Below are 13,442 nucleotides of genomic sequence, written 5' to 3'. Positions count from 1 at the left end.
TGCCGTCCACCATCACGTTTACGAGAGCTGGGTTAGCTTAGTTGAGTCGATGTTGTTTGAAGTCTGACTCCAAACATATTTTCATGCATTTTAAATGTAATTTTTTGTCATTTTTTGGAGGTCAATAGAAAAATAAACGGGACGGTTGGGGCAGAGCTGCTGTAGCCTCCTGTTTATTGGCAGAAAGTGATGACGACATTAGAAAGCGCTAATATAGCGCTAAGCTAGCCATTCCGTTTTCCTCTTTACGGTGGTATTTTTCTTTAATCTTCTTTTATACAACATTAAATTCTGGTCATACATGATTTACAAAAGTAAAGCAAGAAAAAGACGAGCTGCTGGATGACCTCTATTGTTGTTGCTTTTCTAGTTGTCACGCTACAATGGCGGCCTACAGCACCGCAAAAACAAACCGTTCATTGGAAGCGAGGCTTAACATAACAGAAGTCCATCCGATTGGTCAAATGCGAAAAGAGCTCTATTTATTTTGTTAAATACATCAAGATCCCAGCAGATTGTTTTCACACGTGTTAACATTAAAGGTAACCATTTATTGCATCTTTGTCGATACGTGTATTGCACAGGCTTATAACGTAATGACGATAAATTTGAGCAACAGTAGTTCATTAAAAATTCACTTTTGAGTTGTAGGCAGGACGCTGAGTAACCCCGCCCCCCTTCCCATCACCCATAACTTATAAGCACTTTGTTTACATGCTCTCCAGTGCATTTTCTGTCACAAAAATACGCTTTTTTCAAACATAATTTTTACGTTTGCTCCTGATCCACAACAATTTGAATACATAAATATACAAAAATCTGATTTTAGGCTTAATTGTCTTTGAATATGTCCTCCATACCATCATAACTTGCTAAAAAAAACACAAAAAAGGTTTTTTATCAACGTGGGTCATCAAATGATGCTTTCCCATAAGGGATTCTTACACATATGGCAACTGTTTTCTTAATCTGACAGTGGATTACTGTAATTATCCATTTAGAAACACTAAATGTTGAACCTTTCTTCACTTGCACATCTCTGCACATCTCAGGTCTTAGCAGGAACAAAGTTTAAAGCGCCACTCCCAAAATTCCTCCCAGTTCCTTCCATTGACTTTGGGAGTAGGAAGACTGAGTTCAACACCTGTCTGTGTGTTTCTCAGAGAGCCTGTCTCACTCCACGCAGCTGTCCCTCTCTCCGCTGCATCAACAATAAAATTCCAGCTCCGCTCTGGACCCGGCACGCCGCACGTCCTTCCCTCCATTCATCTTCATTCTCCACCATGCTGTCGCTTTTCTCTCACAGCATCGCTCCAGTCTGCCACAGGCGGCTTCCAAATTGAAGCTTTTCCAGACGCACTGATTCTATTGTTGCAGCGTCCCAGGAGATAAAAAAGCTGTTTTACTGTCCACACACACAAAAAAGCCCTTCCCCAGCCCGCCGCACCTCCCACTTCCTGCCTGTGAACAGTGACATCAGGGGGAAGGGGGATGAGCATAAGCCCTGAGGCTCCTCCCCTGGGCTGCAACAACCCCCGCCCCTCATCTTCACCTCCCTTCCTCCCTGGCTGTCCTTTCTCCCAGCTACTCCCACTTGCTTCACTGCAGAACTTACAGCAAAAACAGCTATTCTAAGACTGAAATAGATGTTCTTGAGCAGAATCTAAATGAGAAGAGCAACATTTAAAAATGCAATCATCCACTACGCATCTGCAGTTAAGCAAAAAGCATCTAGAAATCACAGGTTATGGAGGAAGCAACTGATAAAGAAAACTACAGAAAGGAGTGTCAGGTCAGTCACTTGCTGGGTCAAAATAATACACATTTTGTTTGGGTTTTCTGGAAAAAAAACGTATTTTACAGAGTACAAGTTGCCTTTTTGTTACATAGTGGCGAGGGGTGTTATTTTTCTTCATAATAAATAGGCTCATATGTTTGTTATTTTCCTACTAACAACCACTAGAGGGCACTAGAGGTATGTGTATCAGTAATTCCGACTAACAACTAAGCAGAAGAAGAATTCAATGGATTTACTGATTTTAAGCGACATTTGGATTAAATCTGAATTCCCACCCTAATCCCCAATGACTAAAAAACTATACACTGTGGGGGTATATAGTTCCCTGGATTTTAAAGGCAATTCGAACACGATGTCCACTACTTTTCTTTCATTTTTCTAAACGCCGGATATGACGTCACCGATATCACAAAATCAAATCAATACAAAAATGTCACATTTATTTATGACTCAACTGTATTCTGATGGTGAAAATGTGGTTTATTCAAAAATTACAATTAAACACATTTTTTGTTCGAATTTGTTTAACCGCAATGCATTGTGGTCTATATTATAATCTTATACTGGACCAGGTGTGTGTCATTTCACCCAAAATGACTTTCTGCCGAAAATAAAGTTAATACCGTTGCCATTTTTTCATGATATGGACGCTGCCATGTTGGAACCAGAAATCATCCGTAAGCAGCAATTGGTCCAAGTTGGGCTGAGTCAACATTTCTATGGCAACCGTTCTCACCAATCAGGAGTGAGCTTCCCTTAGGGATCCCCACTTGTCTTTACCAATGTAAAGATTATTCTTGCTAGAGCCCGCTTCTACAAATACATCCAGTTTTATAAGAGTTTTGAATAAAGACAACATTAATACATAGCATATTCATAGTCTTTACAATTATTAAAAATTGCACATTTTCCTAATGTTTATTTCTCAATAGAAATTTATTGAATTTTGGCTGTTTGAGACCAGAAGTTACTTCCTGTTTCTAAGGGGGATGGGTCTCTCAGTCCAGTTCTTATATACAGTCAATGAGTACATTAAACTGTGAAGATGCACCTGGCTCTTGAGTGTAGAGCTATTAGACTGAAAACTATCCATCATGCTGACAGACGAATACAATTCGATATCCAGCTTCTACAGTAGGAGAAATGCAAGATTAGTATCTTAAAACCACAACTTAAACGGTCATTAGTGATGTTTCCCTCACTGCCTGCAGAAACGCAGCGTAAATGTTGACAAAGTCAAAGATGCATCGCTGGTCACTCTCACCCCAGTAAGTGGCTTAGGGTTCTCTGGCAGGGTCAGGTGCCGTCTGTCCGTCTGCCGTCAGGATTACTGTCTCCCACAGTCAGATGGCATCATTATGCCAAAGTCATTTAAATGTGTGTCTGCAAAGAAAACAGGCGATGGTCCGCTTTAGTCCATAATAGGGTTGTTAGTGGGCTTAACACCTTGATCCTAAAGAAAAGGATGTTTAACTGGATTTCATTAACATGACCTCATAATTACAGAAAACATTCTCATCAGCCTAATCTGCTTAATCTGTGATGCGTCAGAGAGCTGGTTTATGTCGCCGTGACAACTGCTTGAATTCAATGAATAGTGCACAAGAAATGATCCATACAGTATAATCTAATCAGGAAATCTGATCATTTTAGCAGCCAATGAAATACACAGAAATTGCCAGAATAGCCAAACATATTAAAATAAACTATAAAAAGATGGTTGAAACGATGGAATATGAATGAAAGAATGTGTTGCACAATTCTCTATTTTAGTTACTCTGGTACCTTTAAAAGTGTAATAATGATCTATTATAGTATTCTTTTTACATTTATTAATAGGCGTTCATTTTCAGACATTGGCAGGCAATATTTAATTTAAAAAATGTGTTAAAAAATGTGTTGGCCAAAACGTCACTATTCTTTTCAGTTAAGGTTTCAACAGACTATTTTAGGTCTATAAATGTAGGCTGACTCTTTAAGAAAGCTTTAAACTTGCTTCTTTGATTCCTTATGTGCGACTTCTTGGGATGGCCGGATGCGTCTGCCTCCGAGGCCATAAAAAGCCTTTCCTCTTCCTTTGTTTGAACCAGAAGAAATGACCTTTTCTCCCATCATCTCTGGAGGAGCGTTTAACCGCTGTGTGACCATATTAGACTTCACATCAGGAAAACTTCTGACATCTGTGCGACTGTATTTGCAGACGGTGAGGATTTTTGTTTCAGCAGCTGCCTCGATCCTGGACTGAGAAACAGCGGGGAGTGCTGGCTGTGTTCAGATTGTGTTTAAATTTAGACTGTTTTATGTTTTTCGCCTCTCGCTGGCGTGTCTGTAGGCTGTAATTGTCTCTGTATGGTTAGTTAGGGAAAAAATGTAAATGTTCAAGTAAACAACAGCACAAAAAAAAGGAAATGAAATGAAAACAAAGCTGTTTACCAAAGAAATGTTCAACAGTGTATTAGGGCCACTATTAAAAAATACAAAATAATAGACATATATACAAGAGTAAAGCCATAAATGATAAGAAGAAAGTAGAATTTTACAAGAATAAAGTTATGTGCAAAAAAGTTAAAAAAAAAATTGCAAGAATGAAGTTACGAAATTATGAGAAAAAGTAATAATTTTACTGGATTCATTTTAATGTTAAAAAAGTTTAAAAAAAGCATTAAAATAAAGTTCAAAAATTATGAAAAAAATGCATTATTTTATGAGAATAAAGTTGTAAAATTATGAGGAAAAAGGTCATAAAATAGTAAAATTATTAAACAAAAGTTGTAATTTTACGAGAATAAATTTCTTACGAGAAAAAAGTAAACATTTTAAAAGAATAAAAGGATAAAATTATGAGAAAAAAAGTCATAATTTTACGAGTTCAGTTTTCCTATGAGAAAAAAAGTTAAAAAAATGCACAGAAATAAAGTTGTAAAATGATGAAAAAAAAAACTTGTAATTTTACACAGAGATCTGGGAAAATTTAGGGGAAAAGTCATAATTTTACAAGAATAATGTCCTTATGAGAAAAAGTCACTAGTTTGAAAAAATAAAATCGTAAAATTATTAGAAAATAGGGAAAAAAAGTTACAAGAATAGTTTTAAAAATTATGGAGAAAAAAAGTTGCAATTTTACCAAAATAAAACCACAAGATTGAGGAAAAAAGTTCAAATGTTACCAGATTAAACTAGTAGAATTTTAAATAAAAGTGTTGATAATTTACATTAATAAATTTATAATTCCATACATTATAAATTGAGAATTTACAAGGACAGACCCTTAAATTTCTGAGGAAAAAGTGTCCTTACTTAGAAAAACATACAACAAAAAAAGGACCTATATCATGTTTCAGTACGAGAGAGCCCACTGTAAACTATTTCTTCAGCATTTGTTTCCAAAATAAGGAAATATTAAGACTTTTAGCAAGTCAAAAATGGTAAAATTATGGCTTTTCTCACATTGTTTGAATTTATTCCTGTGAAATTACATTTTTTTTCTCCAATAAATCTACTACTTTATTCTTATTATGTTTTTTTTCTTTATGTTTATATTGGCTTTAATACTCAATCTATCAAAAGTGTCCAAATCTAAAATAAAATAAATGTAATAAACATCCTGAACTAATTTACCCTGTTTATCATGTCAAATATTGAAGATTAGCTGAATGTTTAACAATATCGAATGCAGGCAAAAGTTAAGCACGCTTGACTTTACCATTATTTGTAATGGCAATTATACCATCTGTATCAGGTATGTCAAAATAGGGAAAAATGCCTTTTTGTTCCCTTAAAAGGCCACTGAGCAAAACAACCTGGCTTCATGATGACTCATCCGTCATGACTCATAGCGTCAAAACTTTAAAGCTCTTATTAATGTTTATATCCGCCCTCTTTTTTATTTTTCATTATGCTACACTACTGTGAGAAACTGTGTTTCAAAGTAAAAGTGGTTCCATAAGCAGCACTTTCACATTTGCAGTCAGTAGATTGCAGAAAATTTGACTCACATTTTCACTTTTAGAGGCTTCAAATCCCTAAACTGCAACAAAACTAAAGACTTGAACAATCCTGCATTTGTTTTTGGGAGATTTGCGCGTCCTTCCTGCTGCGCTGCCACTGCGATAAACAGCAGATAGTGCTGCATGCAGGCGACGTGGCTGCAGTGTCAACATGCACTGCAGATTTTTCAAAGGTCGGTCAGCGCACAGGTTGCCCCTGCAACACTGTTTTGTCTGTGCATCGGTGATCACTTCTCGAGTGACTCAGGTCAGCATCATCCATTTATTGTCCCGCATCCACTTTTTTACTAAACTCCTAGAAGGTTTGCAGTGATTTTTGACTGCAGTGACTTAATTTTAGCTGACAGACTCTCAGAAATCCATCATAAAAACACTATTAAGTTAAAAAATCTCCACGAAACAACTAACCCCTAGGGATGACACAATTCTTGATTTAAAAATCTAACTAAATTGCGGGATAAGTGAATTATTGCCCTCCTAATAAATAAATAAATATGTATGTAAAGTATGAAAAAAGAAATATGTATGCACGGATTAATGAAAAGGTGTTTTTTTGTTAAATCTAAAAAAACATGATTACTGTTCCTGTATGGTTTGTATATTTATTTATTTATATATATTTATTTTACATCTTTTGATCTCTTTTAAAATTGTTCCAGATGGTCTTTTAATGATGATTATACCATTTTTTGGGAAAAATCTAAAACCTTCTGTTGTTTTTTAGGATATAGTTTTAGTATTCTGGCAGGAGTTCATTAGAAATTCACCTAATTCAGAGTTGTGGGTGGAGCAAGCCTGCCCTAACTTCCCAATGTCCCTGTGCTTAAACGCTCTCCCACTAGCTTACAGCCCCTCACAACCCCAACATAACATTACTGGTGCAACAAAAATGACAATGACATAATATTGTATTTACATTGCAAATACAATATTATTAAAATGTTTTTTTTCATCTGATCCTGACAAGGATTTGAATAAAGAAATACTCAGAAATCCAGAAAAAATGCCACAAGAACATGTTAAAAACTCCAAAAAGAGTAGGACTAGGTTGATAAAAATCAATTTGAATCAATCAAAGCTAAATATATAAAATATTCAATCCATAATAATACATATCGATCTAGCACATAAAGCTAAAGTATGCTAGCTTGAAGCTAACGTTTAATGGAATTTCTCATAGGACGGCTAATGCTAACGCTCAGTCGACGTAAACATACATTGCTGACTCACAGACATGAATTTTCCAAACAATTTAAGGAAACATTTTTTAAAGTAACCATTTATGGTCTAAAATATCATTTTGTGTTCATACTTTCTTCTTCTTCTGGAATAAGGTGTAATGCTAGAGCGCAATCGCCACCTAGTGGCCAAACTGAAACGCCCTCCAGGACAAGCAGAACTTTTATAGAGATCATTCATTTATTTCTAAACAAATGTGTCTAAATGTGACAATTGTGTAAACAACAAATTGAATTGAATCGAATTGAGTGGATCGAAGGAAATTGAAAATAAGAAAAATCCGATTTGAATCGATCCAGGCTCTGGTCAATCCTAAAAAACACAATTTAATTTTCATAAAGCATATATACCTACACAGCTTAGAAGGATGGCTTGAATGCAAAAATCCCACTATCTTTCTGCTTTTGGGGGGGATTGGCTGCAGATTGCGACATGCAGAATCTGCTGCATCATTTATTTCCTTCTATGATTCAATTCAAAGGATGCTTCAGATGGCAGCTCCCATCTAACAATGTCGACTCTGTCATCCTGTTAGTCTGCACGTACACAAAATAAGATTTTACCAACAAAAACAGTGTAGTTTGACCATATCTATGTGTCTGATGGAAGCAAATACAATCTATCTGGTGGTGCAGCAGCAGAGACTGTCTGACATCCTCCAAACCTTCATAATTCCATGCAAAGAACAGCAAAGCATGGTGGCACACACCAACCCACCACCGCATCCCCTCATGGTGGTCCCAGACTGATGCATCACCTGCTCCTGTTGCTGCATCTTAATGCAACGCGCCTCAAAGGCTGCAACATGCTGATTCACAAGGGCCTCGTGGAGCTTCCCACCATCCCTCTGCATACAGATTCAAGACCCCTAATCCTCGGAACAAAAGACAGAGTGTGGTGGATGATGACAGAGCCCAGCCCACAGCACAGAACTGCAGCAGGGATGCCCACCTGCCACGGAGCCGGCCGGCCGGCAGCCAGCCAGATCCGGGCTAAAATGGAGAAGTGAGGGGGCTGGATAAGGAAGCGTCCAAACATGTTTAGCAGCTGCTGCTCTCTGAAAGGCTGCAGGGCTTTCTAAACGCTAACAACGTTTATTATCACGCAGATGCAGCTCTGCACGAGATAATCAATGATTCAACCGATCCGTCCTCCAGGTGAAGCGGGAGGACGCGGACGTCTGATCCGGCGCAGGGAAGAGGAAGAGCGGCGTCTACTCACATGAGCTCCCGGCAGGAGGGGCCGCGGTGTCAGCTCTGCAGGCCGCTGAGAATGCTCGCCATTGTCGGCCGCCCGTGCTCGCAGACTGGGCCGCGGAAGGGAAAGGGCAGGGTCTGTCTGGGAGGGAAGGGGGACAGCAAGACGGAGGACGAGGGAAAGCGGCGGGGAAGGGGCGGGGCTGGGGTGTAGTATTGGCTGGAAGGGCGGTGGGAGGAGCTAGAGAACCCAATAGCAGGTGGAGGGGCGGGGCGACGGTAAAGAAGGAGACATCTCGAGGTTTCACTGACGGTTTCTTGGCTCACTGGATACTAAGGACAAAGGAGTCTGTTTATTACCTCCATATCAAGGCCGGATAAAGGCAAGGTCGAGGGGGCCTGTGACTGCCCCCCAGATGTGATAAAAAAAATAATATAAATAAAATAAAAAAAAAAAAACAACAGTTCCCTAAAGAAACAAAAATTATCACACACAAATAATAATAACAAACCAGAAAAGTTGCATTGTTGAAAGTAGTCGTTGACGACGCTAAAGCTTTATGCTGAAACTGGTGACGCAATTTACTTTAATTGCTGAAGGGATTTGCTAAAAGACGGGAAATATCATTAAATAACTTTGAAAAAGTGCTGAAGTTTAACTAAATTACAGAAAAATTTGTAGTAAAATTGCACAAAAATCCCTAATACATGCCAATTTTGCTAAATCATTTTGTGTCGCTTAAATATGAGCTCAACTCCAAATTACCCCCCAAAAAAACCTCAGTGGATTTTTAAATTAGCCAAAAAAGCTAGTTTGTTGCTTTAAAACTATAGCTAAACTCCAAAATAGCCAAAAAATTCTCACTAAACTAAACTACTCAAAAACATTAGTTTGTTGCTAAAACATAAGGTAAACTCTAAATTAGCCTTAAAAAACCCTAGATGCCAAATAAAAAAAGAGGCTAGCACAATGCTTACTCACTAGCTAAACTCCAAAACTGCCTAAAACTCCCCAGTAAACTATATTAGCCAAAAATGTTACCAAAATGTTGCCAAATGTTTGAAAATTACTATAAAAGTTTAAAACTTGGTCCATGAATATATTGAAAGGCTTGTTATTAATTTACTTAAAATAATGAAATTTGAAGACTTTGTCATTCATTTCCTATGGTTCATATTGTGCTCAATATTTCAAAAGCTATAAAGTTAATGAATACTAAAAACACAAGCAATAATGTCCTGAACAAGATGAATGTTTTGATACCAAGATTGCATAAATTGCTAGAAATGTGACTGAGAAAGGAGCAGGAGAATCACACAATATTAAACTCCACAGAAAACCACAAACTACAACAGAGTATTAGAGCCACCAGAAAAAGTAATATTATAGTATATAGTATAGTATAGCATAGTATAGTATAGCATAGCATAGCATAGCATAGCATAGTATAGTATAGCATAGTATAGTATAGTATAGTATAGTATAGTATAGTATAGTATAGTATAGTATAGTATAGTATAGTATAGTATAGTATAGTATTGCATAGTATAGTGTAGCATAGCATAGTATGGACTTCTGGCACTTGAATAGCATACAAGTATTTCCATGTTCTTGTGCAAACTTCATAGACTGTTTTAATTCCTCTTGTTTGTTTTGTGATGAAATGGGACATTTTTTTGGAGGAGGGAATGTATGTAACACTTTTCATTCCCCTCCAATACACAGAACTCTGGTGCTTTCTTTCATTAATTTATTACTTTTTTTCTCGTAAATAAATGAAATTTTTTTCACATATATACATTTATTTTTAAAAAGTCATAAATTTAGCCTACGACTTTTAAAAAAAATGGCTAAAGGACTTCATCCTCATAATCTAAAATTTACAACTTTTTTTTTCATAAAAATGTAAGAGAAGTTGTAATTAATTTTTTTTAAGTGTGTTTTTAAGTGTGTTTGCAAACTGGCCCTAACACTCCAAAAACAAGCAAAAAAAACACAGAAATAAAAAAGATAAATAAACTGAATATGAGAACTGGACTAAGTGAGTGTGATGTCACCCATAGAAAATGCCTTACTTCTAGTTCCAACCAAAAGAAAGTCAATTCAGTCAGCATTTTTCCCCAATTCGCTTGTCACCATGTTGGACCCAGATGTCCTCAGTAACCCGTAATTGGTCCGTGTTGGTCTCAGTTTACATTTGCAAGGAAACCACTCTTTCCAATCAGGCATGATCTTGTTAGAAGACCACACCCCTTCCCCAGGAGCCTGATCATCTGACAGTAAAACACTTTGAATGCCACCTATGATTATTGAGGCATCTAATTGGTCTGTTTATAACTTAAATAACTTACCCCACACCAAAAAAATATATATAAATTGGCAAGAATGTGTAAAAAAAGATGCAGCACAGAAACAATGGTTATTCTGACATTGATCATGACTGTTTGTGCTCCTGTAAATGCAGAGGGTAGTGTCTGGAAGAGCATTAAACATTAAATTGACATATCAAATAGATCAAAGGAGACAAATGAATAGATGAACTGATATGATTTTTTTCCATGTATTTTAGTTTCACAAATTGACACTAAAACTCTCAATGGACCTCAAACTCTCAGCACACCCAGATTCACCAACGATTTCCTTTTATATTTTGTTTTATTGTTTATTGTGTGAACCGTTTCCTGTAAAAAAAAAAAGAAATAATGTGCTCACTCATGCAGATTTTCATAAACTACAAAGGGCATTGTGTGATGAACACCTGATTATTCTGCACAACTGGTTTCTAGTGTTACAGGTAAGGCCGCTGTGTGCCTGAAAGGGGAGTGGAAAGTTACAGACCAAACACAATAACTGTGAAGGTCAGCTTTTTATTGCAGCCAAAAACCAAAAAAAGGATTATTTTGAATTTTTTTTAGAATTGTTTTAAATGTTTATATTAGTGGATTGGGGGGAAAAATCTCTCACTGTAGTGCGGCATGTTGCGGTGTAACAGTGGGGAATTTGTTGGGGGTGGGGCTCCCGGTAAACATAGGCATCTATGGGTTTTATTCCGCAAGGTGGCGTTGCTATGGAGACTGCTTCCAGCTTAGTCAAGATGGCTGCTGCAGTGTGTCTGTGGCCTTACAGGCAGAAATTATGATTGAAATCCTTAAAAAACTTATTTGTTAAACAGTATTCAGTTAAACCCTTAAGTTCATTTAATGCATGTATTTCAGGAAGTTCTTAAAACATACTAATATTTCTGTTATATTATCTTTATTTTATTGACTTACATGCTTCGTATAACAGGTCACCACAAAATTAGTCTAGAGTTAAATGACGCAGAGTTTCTACATAAAATGGCAATTTAACAATAAAAGTATCACTTCAATAGGAATTCAAACCCTAAATGGGATCAAGACGCAAGAAATATATGTAATTATGGGAATAAATGAAACAAAACATCTTGGTTTTAGATTCACTCTCTGTATTTGAAACATTGTACTGTTTTATTTGCCATAAAACAAACTCTCATGTAGAGCGGACATAATCAATCGCAACAAATTGAAAGCAAAAACATTTACCAAAACTTTTTTCTGTTTTCATTTAAATGCACAAAACAGTAACTTTTTAGGTCACAAATAAACATATACAAAAATTACAATAACTGACTTCCTTCTTTTAAACGTTGTATTAATTAAAACCATTTAGCACACATGTCATAAATAGACCAAATAAAAGAAGAATTCAAAAGATTTTTAAATTGCAAATCTAAATCTGAGCTCATTTTTTAGGATTTGAAAGTACATTTGAGCTTCATAAAGAAGCAGAACTCTTAAGAAAAAGTTAAAATACAAAAAAAAAAAAAAAATCCTAAACTTTAGTGTTTTGGTATAATCTAAGACATCATTGACCTTTGACCTCTTCCTGGCTAATTGCAATAGCACCCAGCAGTGTTTAAAGTCCTTACTTCATTTTCATGAACCAGTCACTGTGGGTCATAGTTTCAGGCATGAAAATAGCTTTCAAGTCATTTTGCGATCAGCAGCCTTCACTTTTCCACAGACTGTCATGGTTCGGTTCAGATAGAGGGTCTCTTTGTATTCTCAACATTTTTGAGAACAAAAACAAAAGCTGAATTCAGCCAGACTCTGCGAGAGCATCCAGAAATGTCTGCAATTCCACAGAACACTCGAGACAAAAAGAGTACATCTATCATTACCATTTAAAAAGTTACAGAAAAAATAGTCAAAGCAAAAAGAAAACAAATAACTTTCAATTTTCTTTAACACTAAAACTCTTCTGACCTACATCCTCAACACTCCCAAGCACTTCCTCTGCACATTCTCCAGGGCTGCCCTCTTTGAACAACACTCACTGTCAGCTTTTTTTTTCAATATATTCACAAAACATGAATATTATTCTGAATGTGCTAATTTTTCTGTTGAAATCAGCAGCAAACAAGCTGTCAGGATTTCAAAAGCCCTGTTACCAACTTACTGTAAAATACCGCCATTTAGTGGACCAACGTTCATATGACCTTTCCAAAACAAACTTTCCAAAATCCTCAACTTAGAGCTACTTCCAACATTCTTTATTTATACAAGTCAGACAATAAAATAAAAACACAGTATCTTTTTTGTACTACGGAACCCCTAAAGGGACAGAGGGAACATCAAAGTAAAGAAAAAATGTGTAAAAAAAACTAGTTTCTTGTGCGCACCACTTGCTGTGTGTGATGTGCACCAGGTACTGTATTTGGTGTGTACAAGTCACTATATCTGGTGCTCACCAGTCACAATATCTGATGCTCACCAGTTGCTAAATCTGGTGCACACCAGTTACTATATGTGGTGCTCACCAGTCACTATGTCTGTTACACACCAGTCACTATATCTGTTGCGCACCAGTTACTATATCTCGTGCTCACCAGTTTCTATATGTGGTGCGTACCAGTTGCTAAATCTGGTCCTCACCAGTCACTATATCCGTTGCGCACCAGTTGCTAAATCTGGTGCACACCAGTTACTATATGTGGTGCTCACCAGTCACTATGTCTGTTACACACCAGTCACTATATCTGTTGCGCACCAGTTACTATATCTCGTGCTCACCAGTTGCTATATGTGGTGTCTACCAGCTGCTAAATCTGGTCCTCACCAGCTACTATCTGGCTATCTGGTGTTCAGAAGAAACTAGTATATACTTTTTTAACTTTAACC

The 13,442-nt window shown here is 36.8% G+C and overlaps 1 protein-coding gene across 3 annotated transcripts in view; it reads right to left on the bottom strand.

Annotated features, from left to right (window-relative positions):
* Positions 1 to 8,814, bottom strand: part of LOC112149449 (tripartite motif-containing protein 3) — a 19,509-nt gene extending 10,695 nt beyond the window's left edge. The window contains exons 1-2 of one of the 3 annotated variants that reach the window (XM_024277142.2): positions 8,266 to 8,814; positions 3,063 to 3,181 (exon numbers count right to left, since the gene is read on the bottom strand). The gene's annotated coding sequence lies outside the window, so the exon portion shown is untranslated. Of the gene's footprint in view, positions 1 to 1,144; positions 1,597 to 3,062; positions 3,182 to 8,265 lie in introns of those variants that run through there. The other 2 variants (XM_024277141.2, XM_024277143.2) reach the window with 2 other exon arrangements.
* Positions 8,815 to 13,442: the final 4,628 nt, after the last annotated feature.

The sequence above is a fragment of the Oryzias melastigma genome, linkage group LG13 (genome assembly GCF_002922805.2).
Source record: "Oryzias melastigma strain HK-1 linkage group LG13, ASM292280v2, whole genome shotgun sequence".
Lineage (NCBI taxonomy): Eukaryota > Metazoa > Chordata > Actinopteri > Beloniformes > Adrianichthyidae > Oryzias > Oryzias melastigma.
The sequence above is the reverse complement of the archived record's forward strand: the minus strand, read 5'-3'. Positions and strand labels throughout refer to the sequence as shown.